The following is a 17,039-nucleotide window of genomic DNA, read 5'->3' as shown; positions in this document are numbered from 1 at the left end:
TACTCAACTCCCCAGATCGGGGCGGGGTGTGACCTCATTTTGCAGATGAGGAAAATGAGGTGTCAAGAGGGAAAAGGACTTGGGCAGGGTCACTCACAGGAAAGGCAAGGGCTACCCCCCTTCCCCAGCCACCCCGGACCCCAGGCCAGGAATCACACCGTCTGAGCCCAGCCTTGCGGGACAGGCAAACCCCAGCCCTCAGCAGCTGGGGCTCCAGGACCGCCCCCCCATCAGCCCACAGAGTGGCCACCTGATGGGGCCTGCCCCATGGCCACCCACTGACTTCACCCCAATTAAAGGGGCCGCCTTCCCCGCGAGCTTGGGGGCCAGCCCTGCAGCCTCTACTGCTCGCTCCACAGCTGGCTCGCCGCCTACCTGCAGCCCCCCCTTCCCAGTTCATCATAATTATCAAACACTTAGAGCACGCTGAGCGCTCAGGGCCCGGCCTTCCTGCACACGGCTCACGGCGTGGTCTGCACAGCCTCTGCGGGGCTGCAGAAAGGAAGGGGCGCAGGGGGAGGGCGAGCTGCCCAGGGTCCCCAGCCCCCAGTGGTTTCACTGCTCCCCAAACGGCATCCCTTCACCCCCCCTGTCAGCTGTGCTGACGTCAAAAGCCAGAACCTTCATCCAGCGTGGGAACTAGAGGGGCTGCTTTGCGCTTGGCAACCGACCGCCTCCTCTGAACAAGGGGGGCCGGCCATGAGTCTGTGCCTCATCTGAGGTCCTGAGCCGGGGGTCTGCGCCCAGAACGACCAGCAATGGTGCGGCACCTCTTGGGGGTCACGAATCCCGAAACACACAGGCAAGGGGGGCACCTAGTGCCAAAACACACTCCCAGAGAAGGCAAAGGTCTCCAGCCAAGACCCTTGGTGCGGGCAGGATGGGTGGAGGCATCAAGCGGCTTCCAGCCTCCCCGGAGGGGTCTCCTTCCAGGACACCTGGAGGAAAGGAGGCTCTCAGTGTTTACTAACAAAATAAACAGGGGGAGAGGAAATGTGAACTCCAGGTCTGGAAAAGACACCCGGCGTCCCGCCCACCAGATGTTTCTCTCTGGCAACGTCCATACCGAGGGTCCCTGCGCTCAGACCCTTCACCAGGATCCCACGAGTCCGTAAGGAGGAGATGACCACAAGCCTTCACCTGGGGACAGTCTGCGCCCATGGGAGCCCAGTGGGTCTGGGGAAGGAAGCGGCATCCGATCTAGCCTTCCAGAAGAATCCATCTCTTTAGGTCGGGGGCTGCCAGTCACACTCACCTGAGGGGGGGGCTTTGAAAACTCCCAATGACTCGGCTATACCCCAAATTAACTACATCACACCCCCCGGGGAAGGGGGTGGCCCGCATCACTATTTTAAAGTCTCCCAGGGATTCTGGAAGCTGTGGACGGAGGGAGAGGTGAGTGGCTGGGTGGCAACACCCAGAGCCCAGATCCCGGCTCGCCGCCCCACGTTAATCACCCCCACCCCACCCGGCCTGGCATGTCCCAGCTCGTGAAAGTCGGGTAAATAAGTAAACAGCCGTGCTGGTGGGGCCGGTAAGCACCACCAAATCAGGGATGCAAAGTCAGACAGCTTGACTCTCAAGACATAATCGGTTTAATTGCAGGGCCTCGGCATAGGCCAGGGTGGTGAACTGCTCCCGCACTCCCATCCGTTTTATTAAAATCCAATGATTTGAGTTGGCCACAGGGCTCCGGCAGGGACAAAGAGGCATCTTCAGCCAGGGTCAGACCTGATGCTGAGAGATGTGTCCATGGGGCCCAGACACTTCTTCCTTAGGGCACACGGGCCCCGGTCTCTCTGGGAATCAGAAAGGAGACAAAGGCAGGCAAGGAGGGCCTATCTCATGGCCTCCTGGGCTGAGTGGCCTGTGGGGAGGCGGCTGACAGCTCAACCCTGGGCTTCCGTATCACCATCCACCACAGGAGATGATGATGCCATAGACTTCATGAGAGTGTCACGAGCTGCTGTTGTGGACTGAACGTTTGTGTCCCTGCCAGCTTCATCCATTGAAGCCCTAATCCCCAGTGCAATGGTATTTGGAGGTGGGGCCTTTGGGAGATGATTTGGTCACGAAGGTGGGGCCCCCATGAGGGGATTAGTGCCCTTATAAGAAGTGAGACAGAACTGCACACATAAGCAGCCACGTAAGGACACGGTGAGGAGACGGCCCCACCAGGAGCCCCGTCTGCCGGCACCTGATCTCGTGCTTCCAGCCTCCAGAACCATAAGGAATAAACGTCTGCCGTCTAAGCCCCCAGTCGATGGGGCTCTGTCGCAGCAGCCTGAGCAGACGAAGACAGTTGTGGAAGAATTAAAACACATTAAGTAAACGCACAATGTCAACTGACGGGCAAACAGACGCACCAGTTGTGGCGCATCCTGACAACGGGAGGCGACTCGACCACGACACGGGCACCAACGGCAGCGTGCCGAGAGAAGGAAGCCAGACTCGTAATCTTCCCGCTGAATGATTCCTACGACATGCCAGCAAAGGCGAGGCCAGAGGGATGGAAAACAGACGTGCGGTTGCAGGGGGCAGAGGAGGGGAACCAGGGGATTCTCTGGGGTGAGGGGCAAGTTTTACATCTTGACTGTGGTGGTGATCTCACCACTGTATACATTTGTGAAAACCCACCAAACAGTACGCTTAACAAGAGTGAACGTTGTTGAATGTAAGCTATGTCTTTATAACCCTGATCTTATAAGGAGACTGCAAAGAGCTGGCCACAAAGTGAGGCCATCGGAGGGTGTCTGGGTGCATCCAGGGAGCTCAGATTCTATGCAAAGGGCCTGGGGGGGGAAGGCCACTGGGGCTGAGACCCTGCCCCTCGGCCGGGCTGAGCTGGGAGCCCTGGTGGGCAGGGGGGCAGGAAGGGGGCAACCGGTAACTTGTCAGATGTGGCAGACTTTTCTGTCTTTCCACAGTATTACTGTCATCGTTGCCACTGTTGTCCTCATCAGATCCTCAAAGCGGCTCTTTAAAGGCAACCTCTACATTTTGCAGGAGGCAGGATCAGAGAAGTCAAGCCCTCTCTCCAAGGTCACACAGCGGCGGTGCAGAGCCCCCACCCACAACCACTAGGCTGGTGCTCAGTGTTCTGAGAGTGACTGTCAGCCGGGTGGAAGCCAGGCGATGGGGCGTCGAAAGCCTTGTTCCCGAGAGAGGAGAGGAGCCAGCGCCGCGCTCGCATTCCAATCGATCTTACTCGGCACGTGTTTCTCCCGTCATCCGGGCCTTATGGGAACGGGCTCCTCCGGTGACCCTGCCGCAAAGGTGGCACGACAGGGCCTGATCTGGGAGCCAGGGCTCGGCCCCCGACCCCCACGCCACTGCCACCGCTATCCCAGCGAGCGCCCTGAGGTCTCCCAGCCACCCCGGGCTGTGTTTTTCCAGGCCCTTCCAGGCCGCACACCGCCAGGAATGTCGTGGGTGAGGCCGGACACAGCTGCCCGGTGCCTCCGGAAAGCCTCAGGTGAGGTGTGTGGCAGGAGCCCGCCGGCAGCACGCTGCCACGAGGTGAATCAGGCACCATTAGAGTCACAAAGGCCAATTAAAACGAGAGGAAGAACAGCCCTCCGGTCCCGCAGAGCACCCTGGCCAGCTGCTCCCTGCTCCCACCTCGCCGGCCCCGCGAGGCCGCTCCCTCTGCGCCCGGCCACCTGCCCCTGACAGCGGAGCCATGGACGCTGCCTCCTGGGCCTGGGCTTCGGCCGCCAGGGCCGAGGGGCGGAGGCCCCGGAGAAGCAAACGGCTCCCGGATTTTCGACTCAATTGCTGTGAGGAGAGGTGAGAAATTGCCTTTCTGACCCAAAACCCGAGTTCACAGCTGCACTTCATTACGGATTTCTCCAGGAGGCCCTGGGAGAGGCCAGCTCAGAAGGCCTCACCTGTTAACAGCAGCTGCGCCTGCCTCTTCCATAAGCCCGTTGGTGGTTTCCTGCCTGGCGCTGCAGGGGTAGGGGGTGTGGGCGGCACGGGCGGGCTGCCAGCGGTGCCCCGAAGCCCCCCTCCCCTGCCAGTCTGCATTAACTCAGCGGATGGAGGGAGGGAGAGGCGCCAGATAGGTGAGCGGGAGGGGGCGGAAATGGCCACAGGTCTGGGCCTTGCTCTCCTCAGAAGGTACCAGGAGGCAGGGGAGACATCTTCCCCCTGGGGGTCCCACCCTGTTCCTCTGGGTCTCACGTCCGCCTCGCGGGGCTAACGTGCACCTGTGTCCGGGGCCCGGAGCATCTCCGGGTACGTAGCCACTGCTCAGTAACGCCCCCTGTCCTCTGCCCTTGCAATAGCCTCTCCGTGCTCTTGAAATGCCACCGTTCAATACACGGCAGTTCTTTCAATAGCACAGGAGACAGGGGTTCTCCACCCTGGCTGCATGTCAGAACCACCTGGAGGGCTTGTGGAGCCCAGAGCCAGCTACGGCAGGAGGAGAGCCAGGCTGAGGAGGCAGCCCGCGCTAGCCACCAGACTGCCCTGCCCTTCCTTCCAGCTGTGCTCTCCCTCTCCCATTAAGATTTGCACTCACGTCCCCCAACGCTGAGGTATAGAAGGCCACCCCCCGAGTCCTCCCCACCAGGAGAGAGCACACTGGCCTGGCAGAGAGAACCTGTGTGACACCAGGCAAGTCGCTTAACTTTTCCGGACCCTTGCTGACAAGGTCGGGTACCGGCGAGGTAGAGACAGCCTCAGAGCTGCACCTGCAAGGCACCCGAGGGTCCAGCCTCACACCTAAAATCCTGTCTCATTTCTTCTTCCGTGCCTTTCCGCGCTCTCTGTGGTCTGGGGGGAAATGGGGTTTCAATTCAGTCTCTACCTCTAGATCGCTGTATGAGCTAAAAAGGCTGAGTCACCTCATCAGGGAAGTGGGAAGGATGGACCAACCTCATGGCTCATTGTGAAGGTGAAACGGGCACTGCGTAAGTGCCTGGACCTGCGGCGGTGACGGCTGGCGTGTCCTGAGTCCTGAGACCTCACAGCACACCCGCCCGGCGGGTTCTTTTAGCAGCCCCATTCTCCAGATGAGAAAGCTGAGGTCTGGAGAGGTCGCTTGTCCAAGGTCAACCGGTGAGGCTGGGATTGGAACCCTGAACTTGTGAGTCCAAGGTCCTGGCCCCCACATGCTCCTGTGGGCCTCGTTCTGGTGCCTCCTCTTGTCCTGGGCTCTCCCACAGGGGCCACCGGGACCTTGGTATGGCCGGAGCCGATGGGCTGAAAGAACAGGACACACATAGGGCCCTGGGCCATGAAGGGGCTGCGGCTGGGGCTGCACACTCTCACCTGTGCCCGCCACCCAGGTCCGGGAATAGAGCAGGCAAGGCATGGGGGCCCAGGTCGAGAGGTCACACTGGGTCAGTGCCTGGAGCAGCTGGCTCGAGTCCTGGATGAACAGAGAGGCCCAGTCTGGGGCTGCAGCACACACAGCACCTGACATTGTATGAGGCAGGGGTCAGGGTAGGGGAGGAGGAAGGAGGGAGGAAACTACAAAGGAAGTCCTGTGCCCGCAGAGGGAAGGCAGGTCAGGCCGGGCCGGGGGCCCTCGGTGGGCACAGACGAGGACACCGGGGCTCAGAGAGCTTAGCTCCCCCGGACGCCGGCGCACAGGAAGCCAAGTGGGACAGACGGCCACCGCTCCCGTGACACGCTGTACCCTCCCCCCTTCCACAGGCCAAGCTTCAGGCCCACCGGGGCCAGCGAGCAGGAGGTCCCACCACTACACATGCCGAGAACCAACGGCGGGCTGTCGACAGAGGACCCTGGAGGCCCCACCTGGCCCCCCTTCCTGCGCTTCTCCCATCCTGATTCCTCGTCCCCTCGGCGTCCCCCCAGGGGACCGTCCACAACACCAAGAGGTGTTTACTTGTCCCTACTACGTGGTCCTGGAGCTTCAAGCGGGTCAGCTCATGTAAGCCCCTCAGCCGTGCTTCCAGGCAAGTGCTGTGACTGTCCGCCTGTGACAGCCGAGGAAACGCAGACCTAGGGCACGGCGGCCGCCGCCGGGGGTCTCACAGCTGGTCAGGGCAGAGCCTGAGGTGGCCAGGCCGTGCGGCCCCAGAGCTCCCGCCTTTACCCAACCGGTGGAGGGATGAACAGGGGCCTTGGTGTCCTGGTAGAGCCCAGGTCCCCCCAGGAATGGGCCCCATCTTCCCATATGTGACCCTACACGGCTCCCCACCCACAGGATGCCAGGCCAGGCGAGGGTCTCTGGAAGCAAGAACGTTGACAATAATGACGACAATGGTGGCAGGGACACCGGCAGCTAATTGTTACATAACGCTCCCCGTATGCTTCCAAATGCTACGGGCACGACCGTTACTCACGGAAACTCCCAAGCCTGAGCGGGCGGGAAACGGCATTACCTGCCCATGTTACAGATGAGGCACCCACAACACAGAGAGGTTAGCTGGCCCACCGGAGACACACAGCCAGTAGGTGTCAGAGCCCGGACGGGAGCCCATCGGCCTGACCCCAGGGCCTGTGAGATGGGGCCCCTGCAGAAACTCCACAGGCAGGCGTGGGTGGGAGCAGGCCAGCCGCCCCGGGGCTGAGGGCAGGAGGGTGCCCTCCCTCCCACCAGGAGAGGCCAGGCCTTGCAAGGGAAGCAGAAATCTGTCGTTAGCACGGTGCCAAACCCAAAGTGGCTGCGCCCGAGCTGCAATCCAATAAGAGTGCGACTCGTCTATTTATCATCCTCGGGGCTTTTTATCACAGTGCAGATGGCTGCTACCTTGGGAAGCTCAGCAGCTCCCTGCCAGCCGCCCGCCACGCGGAGCTTAGCTCAACAGAATCTGGGCCCGCACCTGCGAGGGGCCTCGCGCGGCGGCCTCCCGGGCACGCGGGGTCCCGCCCTTCCCTCTCCACGCTCACCCCCAGCCGACTCTGCAGCGTCTGCTCGGCTCTGACAGAGCAGGTAGCCCGCTCCCCTCCACCGCGCCAGCCCGGGGCCGCCACACCTGGTGCCGAGCCCCTAATTACCCCGCGTGGCAGGTGCTCCTGGGAGGGAAGAGAAGGCGGCGAGCAGCCCCACCGGGGGGCAGACGGGGGGGCGGGGGGCGGGCTGTGGAGCGAGCGGCCCCCCAAGCCCATCGCCAGGCGGCTCAGAACCAGGGGGCCCCGTGGGGTTGCCGCAGGCGATTCAGGCTGGAGGATAAAGCTCGAGAAGATCAAGGGCGAGGCATGCGGAAAAGACAGCGACCGCGCAGCCTCCTGGCGTGCGTGTGGCGGGGGAGCCTGGCGGGGGAGCCGGAGGAATTAGAAGCTGCTTCGAGTTCACTGGAGGCTGAGACTCAGCTGCTGCAAAGCCAGAGGCCCGCTGGGGCCTCCCGAGAAGAGGGAGGGGGGTCGCTGAACCCCTGCGAGCCTCTGTGTCCACATCTGAAACCCACATGAAGCCTGGGATTAGACGGAGTGAGGACGGTCCCCGAGGTCAGGCCTGAGGCCAGGTGCTGGTTCCAGCCGCTGCGAGCATCACAGGGCGGCAGCTTTCTCCACCAAAACAGAGCCCCAGCTGCAGCGCGCGCGCGCGCGCGCGTGCACGTGTGTGTGTGTGTGTGTGTGTGTGTGTGTGTGTGTCTGTGTGTCTGTGTGTCTCTGTGTATGTCTGTGTCTCTCTGTGTGTGTGTCTGTGTCTCTGTGTGTGTGTGTGTCTGTGTGTGTGTGTATGTGTGTGTGTCTGCATGTCTGTCTGTGTGTGTGTGTGTGTCTGTGTCTGTGTCTCTGTGTGTGTGTGTGTGTGTGTGTGTGTGTCGGGGGGCGGGGGGAGGCTGAAGGATTCGCCCCACCCAGCCTGTGAGGTCCAGGGGACCCGGGGTACCAGGGCACTGCAAGCCATGACCTCTGCCCTCTCGACTGTAGCCCAGGAAACAAAACAACCACCCCAAGCCCCCACCCCCGAGGTTTCCCAGGCCGTTCCGGGTGTCCGCTCTCCAAATAAATCAGCCTCGGCAGCTGTAAAAATGAACGGCCTTCTGCATCACGCACCTCAGGGATCCAGCTGGACGAGGGGCTGCTGATCTGGAAAAGGCACTGAGCATCCTTCCTGCCAACTCTCTGGTCTTTCCCACAGGACTCGAGGCCCTGGCCATCCCCATGAAGTCCACTCCAGCTCCAGGGCTGTCGTTCCTGTCCCCCGGGGCACTGTAGCGTGTGCCCTTCCTGTTGCCTGGGAAGTCCCCCTCTGCCCTCAGAACCTGCCTGCCACCCTTCAAGGCCTCACTTAATTGCAGGAGCTCCGGGCCTCCGACAAACATTACTTCTAGTTGTCACAAGGTTCTACAAGTGGGCACGATCATCCCGTCTCAGCTGAGGAGGAAACTGAAGCTCTGAGAGGTCAGGGGAACTGGGTGGGGACACCCAGCCTGCCACCTTCTCCCCGGGGCCAGGTCCTCTGTCTTCCAGATGCTAGCGCTCCTGCTGTCCCAGCCTCTCCTGTGAGGAGGAGAGTGGGGGCCTGGCATACGTGTGCAATGTTCCCTTGTGCACACGCCACACAGTCCACATTTGCCTCTAGGTTTCTGTTTTTCTAACAATACTTAAGTTCTTGCTTGTAATAATAGCTAACACATATAAATAATGTGTAAAGCGCAGGCCGGGCTTCCCTGGTGGTGCAGTGGTTGAAAGTCCGCCTGCCGAGGCAGGGGACACGGGTTTGTGCCCCGGCCCGGGAGGATCCCACGTGCCGTGGAACGGCTGGGCCCGTGAGCCATGGCTGCTGGGCCTGCGCATCCGGAGCCTGTGCTCCACAACGGGAGAGGCCACAGCAGTGAGAGGCCCACGTACCGCCAAAAAAAAAAAATAGCGCAGGCCAGATCCAGATCTAAGCACTCTACATACATTTCCTTATTCGATCCCCTCGACAACACTAGGAGGAAGGTATTATCGATATCTCTATTCCACAGATGGAAAGCAGCACAGAGAGGTGAAGAAACAAGCCCAAGGTCACACAGCTGGAGGAAGAATTCAAACCTGTAGTCAAGTAACTGAAGCCACGCTCTTGACCGCGTGTTGCACCTCACGGCCCTGGCGGGCCTCATCTCCAATACCACCTGGTCACAGCCGCCTGGACCATCTTTGTCTCAGACAACAGGGACCTGAGATTTCTACGCTCTAGCTGAAGCTTTCTCAGGGTGAAGGGGGGGATGGGTAATATCAAGCCACTTGTCACCCGAGAATTCAAGGTGGCCAGCCTGCTGGGAACCACACCAGGAGACCTGTCCTGGGCTCCCAGAGATGGAAAATGCATCTCCCTCTGCCAGATAGGAAACTGACAGGGAGATGTCAGATCTCAGTGGGCAGGGTGGCCAACCGGGAGAGGCCATGTGAAGACGGAGGTGGAGGTTGGAGGGATTCAGCCACAAGCCAAGGACACCTGGAGCCACCAAGGAGCTGGAGGAGGCAGGAGGGCTCCCCCTAGAGTCTCCAGGAGGAACTAACCCTGCTGACGTCTCGACTCTGGACTTCTGGCCTCCAGAACTGGGGGAAGAGATTTCTGTTGTTTCACACAAAGTTTGTGATAATGTGTCATGGCAGCCCCAGGACACGAATACGGGGGCTACCAGGGAGGCCACTGCTGAGGAAGGGTCCCCATCTGACGGGCTGCCTAACTGGGACTCCTGGCACCCTCTGTGTTCAAGGCAGGTCTGAAACCTGGAGCAGTCATATCACGCCCCTCTCCCGACCAGACAATCCTGGATGACGGATTGGCACCCGATACTGTGCATCACCGGCCTCAGTTTACCTGGGCAGTGGGGTCCAACCTCCTGCTTCCCAACACATCGCCCTTCAATTCATTCAACAAATGTGTGTCAACCAGCTGGGCACCCGCACTGTTCCAAGCGCTGGGAACGGGACAGGGAAGGTGATAAAGGTCCAGCGTGCACGGGGCAGACGCTGGGGTGGGGGAGCCAGACGGTAAGCAAGCAGACAAGTAACACCATTCCAGCCACGGACGACTGCCAGAAGGGAAACGAAGCGAGGGGAGGCGGCGGCCATGGCTGTTCTAAGGAGGGGTGGCCAGCAAGGGCCTCTCTGACGAGGTGATGCTTGACCTGAGCCCCGACGAAGGGAGGGACTGAATCCTGCAAATATCTGGAAGAAGAGGGCGCCAGGCCATGGGAACAGCAGGTGCAAAGGCCCTGGGGCAGGAACGAGATCTGTGCGCTTGAGCACCAGCAAGGCAGTCAGTGTGGCTACCTCTAAACTCCAACAACCTACGGTGTCTCTCCAGCCCAGACTTGCCCCAAGTCATGCGTCCGTTCATTCACTCATTCAAAAAACATTTCCTGTGCCGGGAACGGTACCAGGCTTCAGGGATACGCAGGTGAACAAGACGCGGGAAGTCCGTTTGCGTGGGGTTTACACGCTCAGGAGTCAGAGAGATGATAAAGGCAGTCCAGATAAACATGGCAACACAAGGGGGCAGGATGGGGAGAGAGGCTGGTTCTCTGGAAAAGACTTTGCCGCGGGGAGAGAGCCGGCGGGTGGGAGCCGATTGTCCCGCGGGAGAGAGGATCTGCTCTGAAGCCCAGACGGACCAACCTCCCCCTCCCTGAAGGTGAGAGCCTGGGGCTGAGCGAGCGTGAGTGCATCTGTGTGTCTGTGCGTGTGCACACGTGTGCGTCTCTGGGCCTCTGTGTCTCCGTACGTGTGTCTGTGGATCTCTGTGCACGTGTGTACACACGTATCTGTGCTCACGTGTTGGGGAGAAGCTTCCCCAGGCAAGTCTGGACCCGAAGACTCCTCAGAAGGCCACCCCCACCGACACAGGCCCAGAATTACAAAGTGCCTCAGCGTGGTGCCTGGTGCGTGCACGTGTGCTGTGTGTGTGCATGTGTGTGAGAGAGAGCCTTGTGTTCTCCCCCAGCGAGCCCCTCGGAACAAAGTCCACCCTCTACCTCTCAGGCCCACCACCATCTGTCTCTCCCCCTCCTGCCGGGCTCGGCCATTACAGCCAGCGGGGGGCACCCGCAACCTTCCAGGCCAGGAGAGGCCAGATGGCAGGAATCAAGGCCTCCTCTCCCCCGAGGGAGGTCGCGCAGGGGCTGCTGCCCCCTCCTCCGAGCCCCCCAGCCACCTGGGTCACGGGGCAGGCCACCACCCTCGTCCTCGGCGCCTCCTGGCTGTCCTGACCCCGTCCCTGAGCCCCACCGCCAGCGGCCTTTTGCCACCACCACATAAATCACCATCCAGGTCACGGCCCCCAGGGCCCGCAGACAGAGTGGCTGACAGCTCCGGCCGGGGACCTCCAGGGGCCAGTGGGAAGGTCAGGAGGGCCCAGTGTTGCCCTGGGCCTCTGGGTGATGGCGCTGGCCCTATCGCGAGGGGAGGGCACCTTTGATCACAGGCCAAACCTTGCCAGGTGTCTCCCACGGACAGCAGGCAGGAGGCGGCACCGGGTGGCCCTCAGCAGCTGCCTGTGTCAGCGGACTCCCAGGCCTGAACCTCTGCACGCTGTGGTCAGGGAAGGGGCAGCACGGGCACTGCCCAGGGACCACCCCTAGAACCAGCTGGACCAGGGTCAGTGACTGGACTGTCTCTGGATTCAAATCCTCCTCTGAGTGGCCTCACCCTTTGTGTCTTCACACCGACTTTATAGGGATTTCGCGAGAATCCTCACCTAGGCTAACAGTCATACAACAAACGGAGGGGACAGAGGCTGGGCTGGACGCGCAGGCTCTGGATCCAACTGCTTGGTTTGAATTCTGGTGTCTTGGTGAGCCTGAGCAAGTGACTCGGCTGCCTGGGCCTCAGTTTCCCCATCTGCGAAGGGGGGGAGGTGACTGCACCTACCTCCCTCGGCTCCCCTTAGGATCAAAAGAGGCAGCGCTTGGAACAGGGTCTGCACCTAGTATGACCTACCCATTAAGGTCCTAGGGGTGGGCCCTGGGGGTACCAATAGGTACAGTGAGAAGGCACACCCTCCCCTCCCCCCTTCCCTCCCCTCCCCCACGCAGAGACCACCCTAACCCCTGCTGTCCGTTCATTCATTCACTCACTCATTCCACACACTTTACAGAACGCACAGAAATGGAGTGTCCAGTGTCCAGTGTGCGCTCACAGCCTGATGGGGCAGGAAGAGACAAAAACACAGACTCCCATTCAGGTGGGTACACATAGAGAGAGGGGGGCAGTCCCGGGGGTGCTCGGGACAGATCCCCTCCCCCAAGCCTGGGACAGCTACCCCGGGAGTGCACGAAGATCCAGGGAATCAAAGTCCTAAGAGTAGCTATTGTTTATTGTCTGCCGTGTTCCAGCACTTTACACCCAGAACTGACAATCCCACAAAATCCCACAAAAATAAAAATGTGAGGGAGGTCCTATTACGATCTAGGAAACCGGAGGCTCAGGGAGGGTCAGTGACTTGCCCAAGACCACACGATGCAAGGGTCAGAGGGGTATCTGAAGCCAGAGACAGTCCAGTCACTGACCCACGGTCCGGCGGGTTCTAGGGGCGGTGTCCAGCCTCGTTGACAGCCCCTCCAACTGCTGGACTCCCAGAGCCGGAAACAGGGGGCGCAAAAAGCACATTCACTTTACAGGTGGGGAAACGCAGGCCCGGAGAGGGTAAGGGGCAGCCCAGAGTGGCAGGCGGTTAGTGGCAGCACTGGGACCGGAACCCAGATCCCTTCCTGGGCTCAGATCCCGGGTAGACCTTGCCGCCTCCCCCTCCCGTGCCCCTTCCTGGACAGAGCCCACTGGGCTGTGCAAACACGCAGCTCTCCCCTCCTCAGGGCGGGGCGGCGTGGGTGCCCACTCCCTAGATGACACTATTTCCTTGTTTCTCCTCCACGGCACCATGCGGCAGCCTCCTGGTCCACAGAAGGGCCTCGGCAACGTCAGGCTTTCTAAATAAAAATGAGGGGAGAAAGCCTTTCCAGAAGGCCAGCTCTCGTATTTACATGTAAAAAGGGCTCCTCGGCGCTCTCCGACCCTCCCCCTGCTTCCTCTGGGGGCGGGGGACTGTTTGGAGGGCGCGCAGGGGGCCTCTGTGACCCCAGGCGCCTCCTCTGCGAACCAGGCAGAGGCGTCCGCCGGGAGGGAGATCAGATGGCCCCAGAGCAGGAGGGGCTGCGGGGGAGGGGAAGGCGGTGGCGGCCGCTTCTTAGCCCCCCCCCGCCCCCCACAATGGGAAATTTCATGGGCGTGGTAACACGTGAGACCCGCCGGCTGCGCCCGCGCCCCCCACCCCCGCCATCTGCTCCGAGGCCAAAAGTCGCCGCGGGAGGTGTGGGGCGCTGCTGCGGGCCCTGCCGCTCCGACCTCGGCGTTAACCTCCTCTCCCCACGCCCACTTTTTGAGCAGATGTCGCCCGTTGATGAGCTGGAGGTTCGCTCCAGGCCGCCCCCACCGTCCCGGGCCGCGCCGAGGGGTTGGGGGGCGGGGACAGGGGACCAAGCCCCGCCCACTCTCAGGCCTGCGGGCTCTCTCTCCCCGACCCCGGGAACGCCGCAGCGTGGGGTCCCAGCCCGGGAACCGGGCGCCCGGCCAGCGGGGCCCCTGCCAGGCAGCCGTCCCGCCCCTTGGGCGGGAGACCGGCGCCCCCGGGCCCTCCGGGGTTTGGGCCGCGCCCAGCTAAGCAGGCCTGGGGCTGGAGCTGGCTCCCGGGGACTCCCCGCGAGGTCAAGTCCTTCTCCCTCCGGGGTGCCGAGGTCCATGCCTTAACCCTCTGGGCCCAGAGTTTTGATTCTCACCACCCCCACTGAAGAAGGAAGTTTCTAACAGGGACCCTGTAAGGGTCGTCATTCTAGACAAGGCATTGCCCCAGTAATGTGAAAGGTTAATCCCCCACTCCTGCCCCAGAAGAGGCTTAGATGCCACCACTGAACAGACAGCCAGAGCCGTTAATACTGCAGGGACAGGCTGCGGCTGACACCATCGCGCTAGAATCACAGTGACTTAGCTGACACCGAGCTAGGGTCAGGGCTCTGACCAGGCTGAGCCAGCCAGCAGCTGTGTGGTCCGAGGCCAGTGTCTTGAGTTCTCTGGGCAGTTGCCCTATTTGCAAATTCAGGATAAGAAAAAACTGCCTTGCAGCACTGATGTACGCCTTCCCAAGTAGAGGGGAGAGGCGTTCTAACAGCCCCCCATCAACTGAGGGCCTGAGGGGCTCAGCAGCCCCTGACCCAGGCTCCCTGCCCCTCCCTGGAAGGCCGCAGAAGTTGGAGGAACAAACGGAGCTCAATAAATTTACAAAGCACATCCCTGAGACTCAGGACCCCGGAGCCGCAGAACCTGCATGTCTTCTGGGGCAGCTGGGGGACCCCGAGGGCCTGCGCCTCGGAGTCCACAACCCGGGGATGGAGTGTGGCCCGATCCCGCTGGCTGATGTCTGAGCACACACAAACGTGACACCCCCCCCCCGCCCCCAGCTTCCTGCCTGGGGAAATGGGGCCCACAACACCCACTTGGCGGGAGACGCTTCACCAGGTGCCCGGCCCCCGATCCAACTCCAGCCCAGGTGAGGAAACGGGCGCGCACTGGGAGAGACAGAGCCGAGGGGGGCGCTGCGTTCCCCCCACTGTCGGACCATTCTACACACAGGCTCGCTCCCTCTCTCCCCCCCTCTCTCGTGTACGCACACCATCAAGCTCCAATTACCCCCCAAGGCCTTCGAAGGCAGAAGGCTTCAGGGCGGAGGCAGTGGGAAACCAGGCTGGCCTCAGGCACTCCACAGCTCCAGCCGTTCCCACGACACCCACCCAGAAGTCAGGGGCCGCGCACCTGCTGGGGGGGCTTGGACAGATCTAGGGCACGGGCGTGGCACACACAGGGCTCCGAGGAATTTCCACTGCCGTGTGGCGGGGGAACGTGGTGAGGGGGGGCATCGCAGGTCGGGATCTCGGGGGCTGGGCAGAGGGAGGACCCAGACCAGGGCCACCCTTGGGAGGCTGCTGGCTGGAGCGCACCTCTGGGTGTGGCCCAAGGGTTCAGCCTCTTAGCAGGCTCGGGCCCCCTGTCCCAGCTGGACAGGGAGTGGGGCCCCCGAGGCACAACTGGCCACGGAATGGGTGGGGTCTGGCGCAAAATGAGAACGCAGGGCCCCTCGTTCAAAAAAGTGAGTGTCAAGACGGCAACACCAGCATGAAACCAAGTGCGGGACTCCTGTGACTGTACAGGTCACATGCCCGTGAAGCCCCGCTCTCTGCTGTGGGGTCAGGGAGGAAGGGACCCACCCCGATGGGGCAGGGCAGAGATGGGCAAGCACAGGCCCCAGCCAGTCTGACATTCCGGCTCCAACACCTCCTAACTGTGTGGCCTCGGGCAAACAAGTCAACCTCTCTGTGCTTTACTTTCCTCATCTGTAAAATGCAGATAAGAGCCCCTTCCTCACTGGATTATTGGGGAAGTTAAAGCAGCTACGTACACATGTTAAGAGCTGGCACAGAGTAATCACGATGTGAATGTTATTAATTCTTATTAATATAAACTTTGTTATTGGCCGCCACCCTAGTGACCCCTGGGTCACACACTAGATGAGGCTCATCGTGGAGCAGAAGGGGACCATGGGGCGTCCTGTGGGGGCCATACTTCTATAGGAATGGGGCCAGGGTTCCCAAGCCTGCCATGAATAAATGCTGTGACTGCAGCAAGCCCCTTCCTGTCTCTGAGTCTCAGCTTCTTCCCTGGTACAGTGAGGAGTTGGGCCACAGTCCTTCAAACTGACGCTGCAGAATTCTTCGTGACACTCATCCCTTTCACCAGCGATGTGAGGAATTATGGCTCTTCCCTCCCCTCGCAGAGCCTTCCATTTAGTCATCTCACCTTCCATTCCATCTTTCCTTCCATTTAGTCATCTAACCAATTTCCATCCATCCAACCAACAACCGTCCATTCATATAACGCCAGCCAGTATTCATCCATCCACCCGCCCATCCATCCACACAGCCTTCATCTGGTAAGAGAGGCAGATATCGGTGCCAAGCAGAAGGGTCCCAGGACATGTCAAGAGTGGGCAGCAGAGGGCCCTGGGGGTGGCCAGCAGTCACGGTCCATGACATACACTCGGCTTCTCTCTCTAAGGCTCACAGAGGGTAGGACAAGTGGCTTGGGGGTCAGAACAAAAAGAGGGACCCACGGATTGAGGTCAGATGGACCAGAGCTCAATCAAATCACAGTTCCGCTTTTATGTCTGGTGACCTGCCCAAGGTGACTTAACCTCCCCAAGTCTCAGTTTCTTTGTCTGCAAAATGGGCGTAAGAACGACCTCCTTTGGGTGGTGTCCAGACTAAATGAGAGGAAAATGACAACATAAACCAAGCCAGAGAACGTATTTAACCCAAAGTGGGTTGGATGACTTTCTCACATCCTGCGCCGCCACTGTCAATAACGGCACCTACCCGGGTCGGTGCCTGCACCGCCCCCTGAGCCCTCGAGTCCCCCAGAACCTCCAGGCCCCCTCCCAACTTCCCCAGAAGAGTCTTGGGGGGATTGATCACCATCTGGGCTTCAGAGCAGAACTGAAAAAGCACAAGATAAAAAACAGGGCCCCCAGGGCCCTTCCATCCACATTCAGCGTAACTGCTCTAGACCTTGGGGAGACCAGCTCAAGACGCAGGGAAACCACCCGGGGGTGCGTGAAGGGGTCTGTGCGGCGGTGGGGGGCGTGCTCAGCCTGCAGCTGCAGCGTCAGACAGACCTGGGTTCAAACCCGGCTCCGTCACCAACAGTGTCTCCGGGGCCACGCTGCTTAAACGTCCCAGCCTCAGTCTCCTCACTTGTAAACTAGGGGCATTCAGACCTGTTGGAAGCATTACAGAGAATGACTGTAAAACACCCAACATATAACTGTCCTTCAATAAACACCTGTTATCATTAGAAACGGGGCAGAGCAGGGATGCGGGGAATCTCGGAAACGCACGAAGGGTATGACAGCAAAGGTGGCGTGCAATGGCCGGCTAGTGATACCCGCCACGTGTACAGAGATGTGAATGACACATGACACACGTGTACCACGTGCACACAAGGTGCAACGTACAGATATGCAGGCAAGGCCCGGCAGGGAACGTGCAAAAAAGAAAACAACTGCGTGTTCTGCGCCACTGCAC

General features: G+C 60.6%; 1 protein-coding gene across 5 annotated transcripts in view; it reads right to left on the bottom strand.

Moving 5' to 3' along the window:
• The window catches only part of GSE1 (Gse1 coiled-coil protein), a 420,023-nt gene that overhangs the window by 188,581 nt on the left and 214,403 nt on the right, over nucleotides 1-17,039 (bottom strand). The window lies entirely within an intron of this gene.

This window comes from Pseudorca crassidens, chromosome 20, assembly GCF_039906515.1.
Source record: "Pseudorca crassidens isolate mPseCra1 chromosome 20, mPseCra1.hap1, whole genome shotgun sequence".
NCBI lineage: Eukaryota > Metazoa > Chordata > Mammalia > Artiodactyla > Delphinidae > Pseudorca > Pseudorca crassidens.
Note: the sequence above shows the minus strand (reverse complement) of the source record. Positions and strands in the feature narration are given on the sequence as shown.